This window comes from Mandrillus leucophaeus, unplaced genomic scaffold (assembly GCF_000951045.1).
Source record: "Mandrillus leucophaeus isolate KB7577 unplaced genomic scaffold, Mleu.le_1.0 Scaffold3, whole genome shotgun sequence".
NCBI classification, from domain to species: domain Eukaryota; kingdom Metazoa; phylum Chordata; class Mammalia; order Primates; family Cercopithecidae; genus Mandrillus; species Mandrillus leucophaeus.
In genome coordinates, this window is record NW_012103142.1 from 10,110,853 (window position 1) to 10,125,420 (window position 14,568).

At 48.4% G+C, this 14,568-nt stretch overlaps 1 protein-coding gene across 2 annotated transcripts in view; it reads right to left on the minus strand.

Annotated features, from left to right (window-relative positions):
• TRERF1 (transcriptional regulating factor 1) overlaps window positions 1-14,568 on the minus strand; it is a 246,761-nt gene that overhangs the window by 138,656 nt on the left and 93,537 nt on the right. For both annotated transcript variants that reach the window (XM_011986720.1, XM_011986719.1), the window contains exon 3: window positions 3,393-3,475. The gene's annotated coding sequence lies outside the window, so the exon portion shown is untranslated. The remainder of the gene's footprint in view (window positions 1-3,392; window positions 3,476-14,568) is intronic.

The window sequence follows — 14,568 nt, forward strand, 5'->3', positions numbered from 1 at the left end:
TTTGGAGTCAATCAGTGCTCATCTAGGTATCAAAATGGTGGCAAGCCCCAAGTGCAACTAACAACCTACAGAAAACGGAAGTCTAACTTTAGTCAACACTCAGGGGAGTGGGGATGAAGAATGTAGTCTTCAAAGCTCCTGGTCATTCTGGAACACTGTTCTCCTGCTGCACCCTACATGCTCAGCCCTCCATCATCAAAGCCTCCTCCTCCTGGTTCTGAAACAGGTGGTAAAGCTTTTGGAGGCCCTGTGCCAACCTGTGCTCTCCCCACCATTAATCTGGGAAACCCAAATCAAGATGCTTGACCCTCCTGGGATTCTGAGAGGTCAGCCCTGTGGCACCAGAGGCTTTCGGGAATGATTCACCATATCGTCAGCTGAAATTCTACTAAAGTGTATGCCCGAGACTAGCTTCTCAGTACTGCGGCATCTCACTCAATCCCAGTGATCCGAAAATCCATCCATCCTCCCAGGACAGCTGGTTCAGGAAACCAAAGGCAAGGAGGTCACTTATCCCTCCAGAGCCTCCAAACTGAGAATAAGGAAAAAAATCGCCAGGCTCAGTGGCTCACACCTGTAATGCCAGCACTTTGGGACACCAAGGTAAGTGAATTATGAGGTCAGGAGATTGAGACCATCCTGGCCAACATGGTGAAACTCTGTCTCTACTAAAAATACAAAAATTAGCCGGGCATGGTGGCGCGTGCCTGTAGTCCCAGCTACTCGGGAGGCTGAGGCAGGAGAATCGCTTGAACCTGGGAGGCGGAGATTGCAGTGAGCCAAGTTGGTGCCTCAGCACTTCAGTCTGGCGACACAGCAAGACTCCGTCTCAAAAAAAAAAAAAAATCAGCTGGCACAGGTCATGACAGGCCATCAACTATTTAAGAGATTTTTCAACTAAGAATATAAGAACATATTGCCATAAAATTTTAAAATCTCTATATTCTAGAGGTTATATCTATTTTTAATTGTATGCTCCTTAAACTTCTCTCTATTTAGGCTTCCCCCAAAATGAATTCTAACAGAAAACAAACAAACAAACAAACAAAAAAAAACACTTCAGTAAAAAAAAGAATCCACAAACACTAAATATTTTAATACCTTTATTTACCTTCTCTCTAACAGAACTAATCAGCAGCAGATAATATATTTGTTGTGAAGAGAGTTAATTTTCTAGATTAAACATGTACATAAAAACATAAAGGTGACAATATTTGGCAATATATGACACTAATAAAGGTAACAATTATTGGGCTAGCCACTGGGCTAAGCGCTTGACTCGGACGGATCACCTCAGTTAATCCTTACAGCAAACCTATAAAGTAGGTGCTATTCTTATTTCCATTTTATAGATGAGGTTATAAATGAGGAACCTCATTACTGTAATTTAATCTTCACCAACCCAGAATTTGAGTTCAGTGTTTACTCTGGCTATTAAAAGGTTGAATAAGCAAATGAGAAATTAAACGGGATTTCAGAAGGTATATTTAGCCTGCTAGACGGTCCTACGTTTTAAGACACACTGAAGAACAGATGCTACCTGCTTCTAACAGGATGTGTTTGGGAAGGTTCTGCTTGACACTATACCACATTAAAACACTGGAAGATTCAAACTTTTACTAGTTAAGGTTGAGTGTCCTCTCACTATTATCCCCAATGACTGGTCCAAATTAGTAAGGTTATTATTCTACTTCTACCGGTGGTACAGTATGATGGATGTCAGCTGTGGCTCCCAAGATCTATTTTCCTCCTCCCCTGACAGTGTCCAGAACTCTACACACCCCCAGTCTCCCCACAGCCTGGTGCAGAAGCCAGTTTGGTGCAGAAGCCAGCCTGAGGATGAACTGACCCAGGGAGAAAGGAGCAGCGAGATTAAAAAAAAAAAACAAAAAAAACCTTGGATGGTTTAGGATACTGCTGAGCTGCTGGTTCACGCCCACCCTGCAGTCCACCCTATCCCTGCACATGGCAGGTACATGAGCTGATTAATCAGTTCATTGTGCTGACCTCACAATGCAAAGTTTCACTCAAACATACACAAAAGCTTCTTTTGGTCTAAAGTAGAAACATCCTTGTAATCCAAGTGACCTTCAACTCTTGACTCTGTGAGACTGTTCCCATTCGCTCCGCAGATCCACCCTCCATCCCCCTCCACACAGCTCTGCCCCACAGAGGCTCTGCCCTCCGTGGACAGCACCCACCCAGTTCCCTTGCCTTCTGGCTCTAACTGAGGCTACCTAATGGGAGGCACCAGCATCAGGAGACGGGAGATCTCAGGGGTTCAATGAGGATATTTATTTTCTTGGCTCTTTCCTGGCCATGCTGCTGTAGGTTGATTACATTCCTCTACCAGGGACACCTCTCTAGCTCCTGTTTCCCATCCTGACAGCCAATCCCTCCCTCTTCCTTCCAGGCCTACACACAGTAACAGCTCCCTGACACTGCTGACCCTGGGTGCTTCAGCATCCCTTGTTGGCTTCTCTTAACTCTGCCTGCATCCTTATAAATAGTCCCTTCAGTAGAGGCTCTTCAATTACCCCATTTGCACGAGCCACATGTTTCCGACTGGAACCCTGAGATACAATGGCTTTAAAATTAAATCAGAATTAGGCACAATAAAAAAGAAACCGAAGCAATCAACTCTGAGCCTCACATAGGAGGAATGGAAAGTTTGGCACATGCCAAGAAAACAAAACCACACACACTGACATAATCAAATCAGATACCACCACCCGCTTCCCCACTGTCACCAAGAATGTGTGGAGGACGGAGCCATCTCCTGCTGGATCAGGGTTTACACCTGAAATAAAAGCTTAACATTCTATTTATGCACAAACTACTGACCCTTGAAACAGCTTATGGGAGGCCCGGCAGAGGAATCATAGCTGTATGCCCATTTTATGGAGGGACAAACTGAGAATGGAAGGGATCTTAAGGCCAGAGCTGATAAAAACACGAGGAATGCCCCAGGGCCAGCTAAGGCTCCTGAGTCCAGGAATCCGCCTCTGGCATTCTCTGTGGAGCTTCCCACAGCAGCCTTCTACACCACCACTCTCCAGAGATGCATCCCAGACATTTTTAAGTCCTTCTAAACACTTCTAGAACTACCATCCGTGGACGTCCATTGGATCCTCAACTATTTACAACTCTGCGAAATCAAGAGAGACAAGACGCCCTCCACCCCATTCCAGAAGCTGCCAAAAACCATTATGTGAATCCACAATCCCTGACCATTTCCCAAAGAAAATTTTCTAGAAATCAATGGATGTCCAGGCCCAGAGCAGCCCTCCTCCGCTTCCTGGGCCGTTCTCCACAATATGTGGGTCCAAGAAATGGTCTTACGACTGCTTTGCTGTAAAATGTTCCAACACCAACAATACCCAAGAAGCTACCTGTTTGAGGATGAAGAGGCTGAATCTTTCAGGGTTGTCCTGCTTCTGCGTCTTCTTCCTTCAGCATCCTCCACAGCCAGGGCCTGCAGGAGTGACCCAAAGAGCACAGTCAGGACATCTGGCTTCAGCATGGGAACAGTAAGTATTGATCAGGAAGAGACTGAAGGACTGACCCAGGATAAAACCCTGAAGAACCCAGCAGCTGATGGGCCCACCCAGGAGGAGGACCCAGCAAAGGCTGCTGAGGAAGGTCCCCAGGGGAGAAGAGGACTTAGGAGACCAAGACGTCCAACTTCACTCTGGTTATTCAGGCTCTAAACCCAAGTCATCATGGCTTTCCTCTTTCCCTCACACCCCACGTCTAATCCATCAGCAAAGGACGCCAGCTTTAACGTAAAGTAATATCCAGACCCTCACCATTTCTCAACACCTCCACTGGTAACACTTTGGTCCAAGTGAGCAGCATCTCTCATTAGGTTACTGTGATAACCCCCTAATTAGTTGTCCCACTCCTCCCCTTACCTTTCTATAACCATGTCTTGGAGGTTGAACAGTGTCTCTCCAAGATTCCTATGTTGAAATTCTGATCCCTCGGATCTCAGAATGTGGCATATTAGGAAACAGGGTCATTGAAGATGTCATATTAGGAAACAGGGTCATTGATGATATAAAAGTTAAGATGAGGTCCTACTGAAATAGAATGGGGGTTCCTAATCCAAAATGACTCTGGTATCCTTATAAAAAGGGGACATTTGGAAGACTGGAGGTTTTCTGTCACAAGCCAAGAAGCTACCCAGAGTTGGAGAAGGGCCCAAAACAGACCCTTCCCTGGAGTCTCCAGTCAACACCTTGATCTTGGACTCACAGCCTCTAGAGCTGTGAGACAATAAATTCGTGGTTTAAGCCACCCAGGGTGTGGTACTTGGTTATGGCAGCTCAAGCTAACAAATACAGCATGCTCCCCAGAGCAGCCTAAGTGATCATTTAAAAATCACTCTTCTGCTCAGAACACTCCTATAGTATTTCATCTGTATCAAAGTAAAAGCCAAAGTCCTTGAAATGGCCACAGTCCAAATGACTTGGCTGGGCGTCTTCCCTGATGGACTGAGACACCTGACCCCTTCTCCTCCTACTCTGCCCTTCCTCCATTTCCTCCAGCCACAATGGCTTCCTCAAACATTCAGGAAGGCTCCTGCCTCAACCCTCTGCACTTGCTCTTCCCCATCCTTGCAGCATTCATCTCCCAGGCATTTGTCACTTCCTATAGGTTTCTGCTCTCATGTCCTTTGCAGTGAGGCCCACCTCCAACCCCAGCCCCCTTCCTAGCCTCCTTCCCTGTTGTATTTCTCTTTACAACTCTTATCACCACCTGACATTTATTTATTTTTTTCGTCCCCCTTTCCCCACTTCCCTTAAATTGTAAACTCCCTGAGAGCAGGGACATCGTATTATGGTGTGCCCAGAGCCTGGCACATAGTAGGTGCTCAAGAAATAGCTGTTGAAAGACTTTGTATGATGGAATCAAATAAGCCAAGAGAAAAGAAAGTTGCAAGAAGGAGGAAGCTGTCCACAGTGTCAAAAGCAGCAAAGAGCCCAGACAGATAAGGACTGAAGTGTCCGTTGTGTGTGGCAACATGGAGGCCGCGGGTGACCTTAGAGAGAGCAGCCCCTGCAGAAGGCGGGAGGCCTCTGCAGCAAACCCACCAGCTCCCTGCCCTGGACCAGGAACAAGCCCCCACCGGTGGAGGCCAGCCTGCGTGGGCTGTGTTAGCGAGGGCAGCTTATTTCCATACATCTATCTGTGAGGGGTGGAGAAAAGAGAAGGTGAGGCTGAGGGGTGTGAAGGTCTGAGGAAGTTGGGTTGCAAGACTGAGGCGTGAGGTCCCAGGGGCTGCAGGAAGCAGGGGGACCCCTGTACAGGGAGAGGGTTCTCTCTGGCCAGGAGGAAGGATGTCTCTTTCTCTGAGTGCAAGGAAACCAGGTGGGAATGAGCCCAGATGCAGGTCAGCACACAGGAGGGCAGGCGGGAACCTGAGTGGGCTAGTCGTGGAGTAACATTTTCAGTGAAGAGAGAAGCCAGGTTGTCTCCTGAGTGGAGAAGGGCAGATAGGAGAGGAGGCTGGGATGCATGTCCCACTGTGGGTATCAAGTGCAGGCGTGGCCCTGAAACCCAGCACCTCCTGACGTTTGTGCCTTAGGTAGCTCACTCTCTCACCCTAGTCCACACCCTGACTGAGACAGCCAGCTGCTGGCCAGCATCCAGGAGGGCCCTGCTCTAACCAGAGGCCGTGGTTTCATAGAGGCACAATCTGCATGGATGTGGGGTTTTCTGTGACAGCCCTCAGTAGCCAGGGTTTAGGAGGAGAAGTTCCTAAAGCTGAATTCAAAGCCCCAAACAGGTCCATCTCTTTCTATGAAGGGTTCATCATTCTCCCGGGCTCCCAGACCCAGAACCTCATACTCCACTCCCTTAAATCCTCCCAGTCACAAAATGATGCCTCTTCCTGCATGAGAAGATTCATTATTCCTTGAGTACTACTAAGTACTGGGTGTGTTACAAGTTAAAATCCTCAAACAAGAGTCCTGTGGAGTGTTTTTAGCCACTATTTATAGATGACAAAACAGGTTGAAAGAGATGAAGGAATTTGCTCAAGGTCACACAGGTAGCAAGTGGCAGAGCTGAGATTTGAAACTTTCCACTTCCCTCTCGTCTTTTCTACATATACTACCACCACCCTAGTCCAAGTCCTCAACATTTCATTCCTAACACTTGACATGACAAATGTCTCCTAAGTTACCTCCCAGGACTGCCCATTTACAGTTCACAAATTGAGACGGATCTTCTTACAGCACTGCATTTACCAATCCCGGCCCCATGCTTTGGCTTTGGAGGCTCCTCAATACAGGAACATTCCAAGCTCCACAGCCACCCCTTGGGATCCTTCATAAACGGTGCACATCTCCTTCTTCAATCTTGCTTCCCATGCGTACCTCTGCTCACCCCATCTGTAATCCCCTGCCCAGTCCATGCACCCCATCGAGGTCCCAACACCCAGCACATTCCTCCCCTGCAGCTCTGCCGTCTGGCCACCCAGCTCCAGCCCTCTCCTGCAGTCTGCTGGGCGGCACCAACCCAGCTTACCAAGCTCTCCCGGCTCTTCTGAGCTCACTGCATCTAGCTTCTCTGGGCAAGAGTTCCCTGTGCTCATGTGGACTGCAAGCCTCTTGAGGGCAATGAATCGTCTATTGAAAATGCTTGCAACTGCCCGCTGCTCAACACAGTGTCTCAGTTATTTGATCTACAGAACAATCTGATGCTCAGGCAATATGATTCCAGAAGCTTTTCAGAAAATACAGGGGAACCAGGATGGCCAAGTGAAGGGACACGGGGCCTTCTTGAAGCTGGGAGGCATACCTATTCTTCCTGTGCAGGAGGCACCGGAGTCCAGCACCTCCTAACATCCACTCTAACGGGGAGGAGGACGGCTGGATTTGGCTCCTCCCTCCTCTTCCTGCACCTGCATATTCAAGGTCTTGGTGTCCTTTCTTTGCCACCCTTTCACATGCTTTTGTAGACATAGATAGATATACCCTCTTCTTCCTGCTTCAAGGGAGAGCTTGAAATGTGAGAAATCCAGCTGTATGGAGATGCTCATGGTGACTGGCAGAAGAGTCAGGGCTGGGCGCCCAGAAGCAGGAAAAAGAATATTCTATTTCTGGGAAATGAGAAGTTGGACTGATCCACTTCAATCACTGGCTACGGACCACCATCTAACAATTCTGGGATCCCCAGAGTCACAAGAGGAAGATGCCCGGGAAAAGTGAAAATCAGCAAAGCACTCAAAGGCCATCCAATCACCCCAGGCAGACAGATGGGCAGATCTGGGTAACAAGGGGCTGAGAGAAAACCATAGGTTTCAAGGGGCTACTGTCACCAAGATGCCCTATAAGAAATCAGGATCTACCCAAGCCAGGGGCAACCAAAGGGGCAGTGTACTCCTCAGGACTTAGCTGAAGTCATAGGAGCACTGGAGTCAGGCCTGGGATCAAATCCTAACTTCATCAGCCAGATCAGCCTTCACCTCTTGGAGTCTGGCTCTGCATAAGTGACTGTGATGCCTAAATAAAATAAGTGTAGGCTGGGCGCGGTGGCTCATGCCTGTAATCCCAGCACTTTGGGAGACCGAGGTGGGCAGATCACGAGGTGAGGAGATTGAGACTATCCTGTGAATGGTGAAACCCTGTCTCTACTAAAAATACAGAAAATTAGCCCGGCGTGGTGGCGGGCGCCTGTAGCCCCAGCTACTCGGGAGGCCGGAGAGAATGGTGTGAACCTGGGAGGCGGAGCTTGCAGTGAGCCGAGATCGCGCCACTGCACTGCAGCCTGGGTGACAGAGCAAGAGTCTGTCTCAAACAAACAAACTAACTAACTAAATAAATAAATAAGTGTATGGAAGTATAATATCTAGCACAGTGCCTGGCCTTACATAAGGGGCTTCCTCAGTCGTGCTCCCCTCCCCGTTTCCAGCCTTCAGACCTCACAGCTCTCTCTACTCTTACTAACAGAAACAAGCACAGAGGCCACAGAGCATTTCCCAGCAAGAAGGTTTCCAAAGAAGGACGGCAGAAGTCCGCAAAGGAACAAACAGGCCACCCCACTGCTGGTAAGAGAGAAGCGCCGGACCTCGGTGAATGCCCGGGTTTCAAAACACAAAAAGCTCCGAGCCTCTTATCGTACCTAAACAGGAAGTTTGTGACAAACTTAGAAAACACGCATGCACAGTGGCAAGAGGCTGCACGCCACTGAGAAAAGATGAAATCCGGCCCTGCTGGGGGCCCTGTGTGGAGGAGGAGCGTGTGGACCCGACACTCCCACCGCACCAAGATCTTCCTGGCTCTAGGAGACACCCTTACCCTGGGCTTCTCCTCACCCCAAGCATGGGAGGGATTTGGGCCAAAATGTGCGGAGCTGCTCCGGTTTCCAAAGCCAGGCTCTGCTCACCCCCTCCTGCTCTCTCTCCCACCCCTACCCACTCAGGCATCTAGGACATCAAACACTCCCAACAGCTGGCAGGGGCCTAGTGACTGAGGTGTTTAGCGGGGGGACCATTTTTTCAGCTGGGAGATCTTAACACAGAAAGGGGAAGTGACACACAGAGGTCCCGCAGAGCTCCCGTCCTCAATCTGATCTCCATCTGGCTGCCCGGCCAGCGTCTGTATCATCGGGCCCTTCAGCATTCCACAACGGGGTCTTCAGCTGCCATCTCCTTCTCCTTTGACATCCTGCCTGGCCCTAACATTTTTACTCGCGTTGTTCACAACAGGATGGGGCTCGATAACTTCAGTTCATTTATCTGAAAGTGCAGGCAAATGTGGACACAATCTGTGTCTCGTCTCAAGTAGAGGACAAACTAGGAAGCTCCTTCCCCTTTGTTCACAATCTCCCAAGCACCTGTGGAATTGGCCCTTCGTCCAGGCAGTATATTTGGTGGCTGTGCTCCAGTAAATACTCGGTAGATTAATAAACAACATCAATACTTCCCTATTGCGCCTCCCCAACCAGGTTATGTCCCACTTGTCTCTGAGTCACCCTCAGCAAGAACGGGTCCCTCCACCCCTCCTGAGTGGAGGGCCCAGCTGTAAACTCGGTCTCCTGATGGTTGGCTCCTCAGCGCCCCCACATTCAGCACCTCCCGCAGTGGTTTCCTCGCCCCCCCCCCAAGTTAGGTTCCTTTTTAAAAAAATGACTCATTTAGGAAGAGACAAAACCAAGAACTTCAATGGTAAAGATAAAACGGCAAGCACCAAGACTCTAAACACCTCCCACTCCATGTAGAATTTAGATCCGATACAGCTTCCCCAAACTGGACCTCCTAATTTGGAACTTACGGTATACACAATTCTTCTAGCAAAGACGCTTCCAGTAATGTCTCAATATTTCAGCGTCTTCTTTACAAATAAAGATGGCCCCAGGACTCCAGGCAGTAGTTTTTGCAAAATGAGGGAATGAGAAATTAGAGATTAAAGTCCATGCTTTGAACTTCTGGGTCAAAAAAGTAATTATTTGATGTTTTACTATGTTTATGAGTCTAATTTATCGACTGCAGGACATAGGCATTATATCACAGGCCTAATGAGAATTATGGGGAGTTTTTCATTAAAAAATGACTTCTTGGTATGTAAGAAGCTTATGACATTTGTGCACAGTATCTGAAAGGAATGAAATTATATGATACAATACAGAGAATCGTAACATTTCAGGGCTAAAATGAGCCATTAAGATGACCCAAATCCAGGGGTTCCCAATGTTAGCTGCATTTCTGAAAAAATTCCCAGGCTCCCCCAGATTCTGACACATTCCGTCTGAAGTGGGGCTCTGACATCAACTGTTTTCTTTTATAAGCTTCCCAGTGATTTTAATGTGCCTACAGGGTTGAGAACCACTTATCTGCAGATAAGAAGGCTGGGATCTAAAAGAACTGAGGCGGCCAGGCACTGTGGCTCTCATCTATAATCCTAGCACTTTGGGAGGCCGAGGCGGGTGGATCACTTGAGGTCAAGAGTTCCAGACCAGCCTGGGCAACATGGTGAACCCTGTCTCTACTAAAAATACAAAAGTTAGCCAGCATGGTGGCAGGTGCCACCCAGCTACTCAGGAAGCTGAGGCAGGAGAATCGCTTGAACCTGGGAGGCAGAGGTTGCAATGAGCCAAGATCAAGCCACTGCCCTCCAGCCTGGGCAACAGAGGGAGACTCCGATTCAAAAAATACAAACAAATAAACAAACAAACCGAGGAGTCCAAAACTGCACAGTCGGTCAGACCCAAAACCAGAACTGAATCTAAAATCTGCACCCCTCGCCCAGTCCGGTTCTATACTTTTGCTCAGGTTTTTGGTATTCACAGATTTGCTAAAACTTTTTTTTAAAACAAACAAACAAACAAAAAAAGAGGGGACTAACTAGGGCTGCTAACTTTTGTTTTGTCAAGCAAAGGTATTTTACAGATATCTACCAGTTATCATACTATCACCACTTCCTGATGTGTCTCTTGCCCATTTGCATATCTGCTGCCCCCTCTAGTCCAGTCTCCACCCAGGAGGTAAAATTTCACAATATTTGGCCCCACCCACTGTTGCATTCACCTTCACTCACCCTGCTCCTTATGACAAATCCAATCAAAACCCAGTCCTAAAAACTTCTCCATCTCCTCCTTCTCTAACTCCAGTTTCTCAAAGTCTCTTCTCTAACCACAAACTACCTCCCAGTCCCTCTAAACCTACCCTTCACCTCCTCCTAACCTCCACATGACAACATCTGTATAAACCATACTAACAGTTTTGCTATTCCACACACATTATCCCTTCTAAATGTCTCCCTTGTCAATGATATACCAGCAACTAGTCGAAGAGGCTGCCTCTGAGGAGCAGAATTAGGGGGTAAATGATGGAGGCAGGGGAAGGTGGGGGGTCTCTTTATATCCTACCATTCAAATTTGGGACAAGCATGTATTCTTTTCAATGGACACAAATCACATATACACACAGCAGGTTACAAAATGCATTTTTATTTGCTTCTGTATTTATAAAAACACAGAAAATTGTCTGGGAAGTATACATGCCCAGGTTCTAAATGTAAATGATATCTGAGTGGTGGGATTATGGGTGACATTACTTTCATTTCCCTTTCCTCTTTGTTATCTTTATTATGTTTTATTTTCAAAATAAAGAAAAAATAATAGTTTAAAATCTGAACCAGAGCTGGGCATGGTGACGCATGCCTATAGTCTCAGCTACTTGGGAGGCTGAGGCAAGAGAATCAGCTGAGTTTGAGTCCAGCCTGGGCAACATAGCAAGATCCCATCTCTTAAAACAAAACCAAAACCATGAACCAAGGCATCATCTGATGTCTGAAACCTACATAGTATTAAAAAGCAAAGGCACCAGAGCAGGTCACAGACTGGCATAGAGAACTATCTCTTTTCTGTAAAATGAAGGGTCTTTCCCAGCCAGGCCCTCCTGGCTTCTGTGCCTGGCCTGGTTCCTGAGTCTACCACTGCCATTGACCCCAAGCTACCCCTTGGCCCTGCCAGCCCCCAAGAACAGATGTAGAAGAGATGTCCTCGCATAGGTGTAAAGCCCCTTCCAGAGCCTCTCTGGCCTCCTCAGGTCAACCCCCACCAGCTCTCCCTGGCCCCTGAGGAGGATCCATTATCCTCTCCTGAGTGTCTCCGCTGAGCCCTGGTTTTCTCTGTTTTCCTCTATGTTTTCCCCAGGCTATGCTCCCCAAGCCTTTCTGAGTCTCTGCAAAGGGGAGCAGCCACAGACAATCCAAGTAACCCTCAGGCCCACAACCTGTAAATCAGGAGCCCAGAAACTCTAGATGGAGTGCAAACCGTGGGATTCTCCACAGTCCCCACGGCTCCCTAATGTTTTACAAGGCAGAGAAGAGGGGTGGCGGAGTGCTCTAGGTAGCAAGAACAGAACTGAGAGTTCAAAGGCGTGGAGGTCAGAGGGTAGGTGATGTGTTTAGGGAAGTAAAAGGCATTCAGGATAACTGGAGTGTCTCTGAGCATGTCCCAGGCCTAGCAGAGAGAAAACTCCAAGGAAACTTATCAAAATTCACAAGGGCCAGCAAAGAAGGGCCTAAATAAAGAGTTCTCAACCTTTCACCTGTTGTGTCTCCTTCCAAACGCTTCCTCACTTGAGCTACCCTTCCAGTGTCCAGGAGGATCTAGGCCAAAAGGAGTGGGTGGTAAAATAGGAATAGAGAAAAAAGGAACGAGATTAAGTAGCTCCACACAAGAGGCAGCCTGAGGTCCTCCCAGTGCAGCGGTTCCCAAGGCCGGGAGACCTGATGCTCAATCCCCTCCTTAGCATCAGCTCCAAAGGCGAAGGACATTTGCAATGTATCCAAACTTCTGGGGCTCTCAAGGAAGCTTTTTAAAGAACTTTGAGACTTCAAGAGTGCCAAAACACGGATTGGCGTGCTCAACCAGATGCATCTGTGACCTGTGTGAGGCCTTCTGGGGAGCCCTACAGAGCTGGACTAGCATTCAGCCCCTGTCCTATAAGAAGGAAGCCATTGGCAGTTCTGTCTCCTTAAATGTTCCCCTCCATTGTGCCTGCATATGGCAACCTCATCTGTTCAGGGGGAAATCTTGCCCTGTAGAAGTGCTGTTCTGTTTAAGTAGGTGGTATGTGCCTGTCTTCCCTCCCTCAAAATCTCAACTAAGGCCGGGCACAGTGGCTCATGCCTGTAATCTCAGCATTTTGGGAGGCCGAGGAGGGTTGCTCACTTGAGGTCAAGAGTTCCAGACCAGCCTTGCCAACATGGTGAAACCCTCTCTCTACTAAAAATACAAAAATTAGCCAGGCATGGTGGTGGGTGCCTGTAATCCTAGCTACTCAGGAGGCTGAGGCATGAGAATCACTTGAACCCGGGAGCCAGAGGTTGCAGTGAGCCAAGATTGTGCCACTGCACTCCAGTCTGGGTGATAGAGCAAGACTCGGTCTCAAAAAACAAAAACAAAAACCCCTCAACTAGACTGTAAGCTCCTACTAGAGTCAGCTCTAGCTTCTGCTTCTTCACTTGCCTTAAAGAAAGCCCTCCCCGTTGGCTTTCATTGAATTCTTACTAACCAAGTAGAAAGCCAGTTCTCAAATCCATCAGCTCCTACATGAGGCTTCTGTCCAATAGCTACGGCTCTCACTGGGCTGCGGTGACAGTTCTCTCCAATGGAGTTCCTTCAGGCCTCAGAGGGGCAATGGCTTCCCCCTACAGGACCATTCCCCTGTGACTACTTACAGTACAGTCCCTGGGTGCCATATCCTCCCAGTTAGTTCCCTTCCCCCTAACTTAAAAGTCTCTTCAACTAAACCTTTTGAGTGAAAGAAAACTCAGGACCTAGGATTTGCACCTAAGAAAGCTGGATTCTCACTGGAGACTTTGGAGACGTGCACACTCAAAACAGCCGGATAACATCCCAAGGGATGGCTGAGAATCGCCTGCCACTGATGCCTAATAGAGAGATGGAGAGGGCTGAGAAGGTCTCAGGGAGGAAGTGAGATCTGAGTTGGGTCTCAAGAAATGGGTTCAGTGGGGTCAACTGGAGAGGAAGTAGGAAGACCATCCCAAGCAGTGGGCCAGCACACACATGGCACTGACCACAGGGTGGGTGGGGCCCCACTACAGAGGAATGAGACCATGAGGCAGGCAAAGGGTAAGAGTGTATGTTCGGGAGTCAGTCGGAATTGGTCTGAGCTGAACTCTGCCTCTGGCTAGCTGAGTGACCGAGCAGCTTGCTAACCTCTCTCAGCCCCGCATTCTTCCTTAGTAACAGGATGAAGACAAGGATAATCAGGGTACCCATGCTACAGTTGTTGTAAAGATTTAATGAGAAGATGCACATAAAATGCCGTCAATAAACATAATTTGTTATTCTTGCTATAGTCAAAATACCAGTGGTCATCCTGCTGGTGTGGCTGGGGCACTTTCTTCTTTCTAACAGCCACAGTGTTGTGAAGAAGGGAGTGCTGGTGGACTGGGCACATCCTGAGTCACCTAAGAAGGGGAAGAGGCCGGGCGTGGTGGCTCACGCCTGTAATCCTAGCACTTTGGGAGGCCCAGGCAGGAGGATCACCTGAGGTAGGGAGTTCAAGACCAGCCTGACCAACATGGAGAAATCCCGTCTCTACTAAAAATACAAAATTAGGCCGGGCGCAGTGGCTCACACCTGTAATCCCAACACTTTGGGAAGCCGAGGCGGGCGGATCACGAGCTCAGGAGATCGAGACCATCCTGGCTAACACGGTGAAACCCCATCTCTATTAAAAATATAAAAAATTAGCCAGCCGTGGTGGCGGACACCTGTAGTCCCAGCTACTCGGGAGGCTGAGGCAGGAGAATGGCGTGAACCCCAGAGGCAGAGCTTGCAGTGAGCCAAGATTGCGCCACTGCACTCCAGCCTGGGCGACAGAGTGAGACTCCATCTCAAAACACAAAACAAAACAAAACAAAACAAAATTAGTGGGGCATGGTGGCACCTGCCTATAATCCCAGCTACTCGGGAGGCTGAGTCAGGAGAATCGCTTGAACCTGGGAGGCAGAGGTTGCGGTGAGCCGAGATCGCACCATCGCATTCCAGCCTGGGCAACAGTTAGAGCAAAACTCTGTCCCC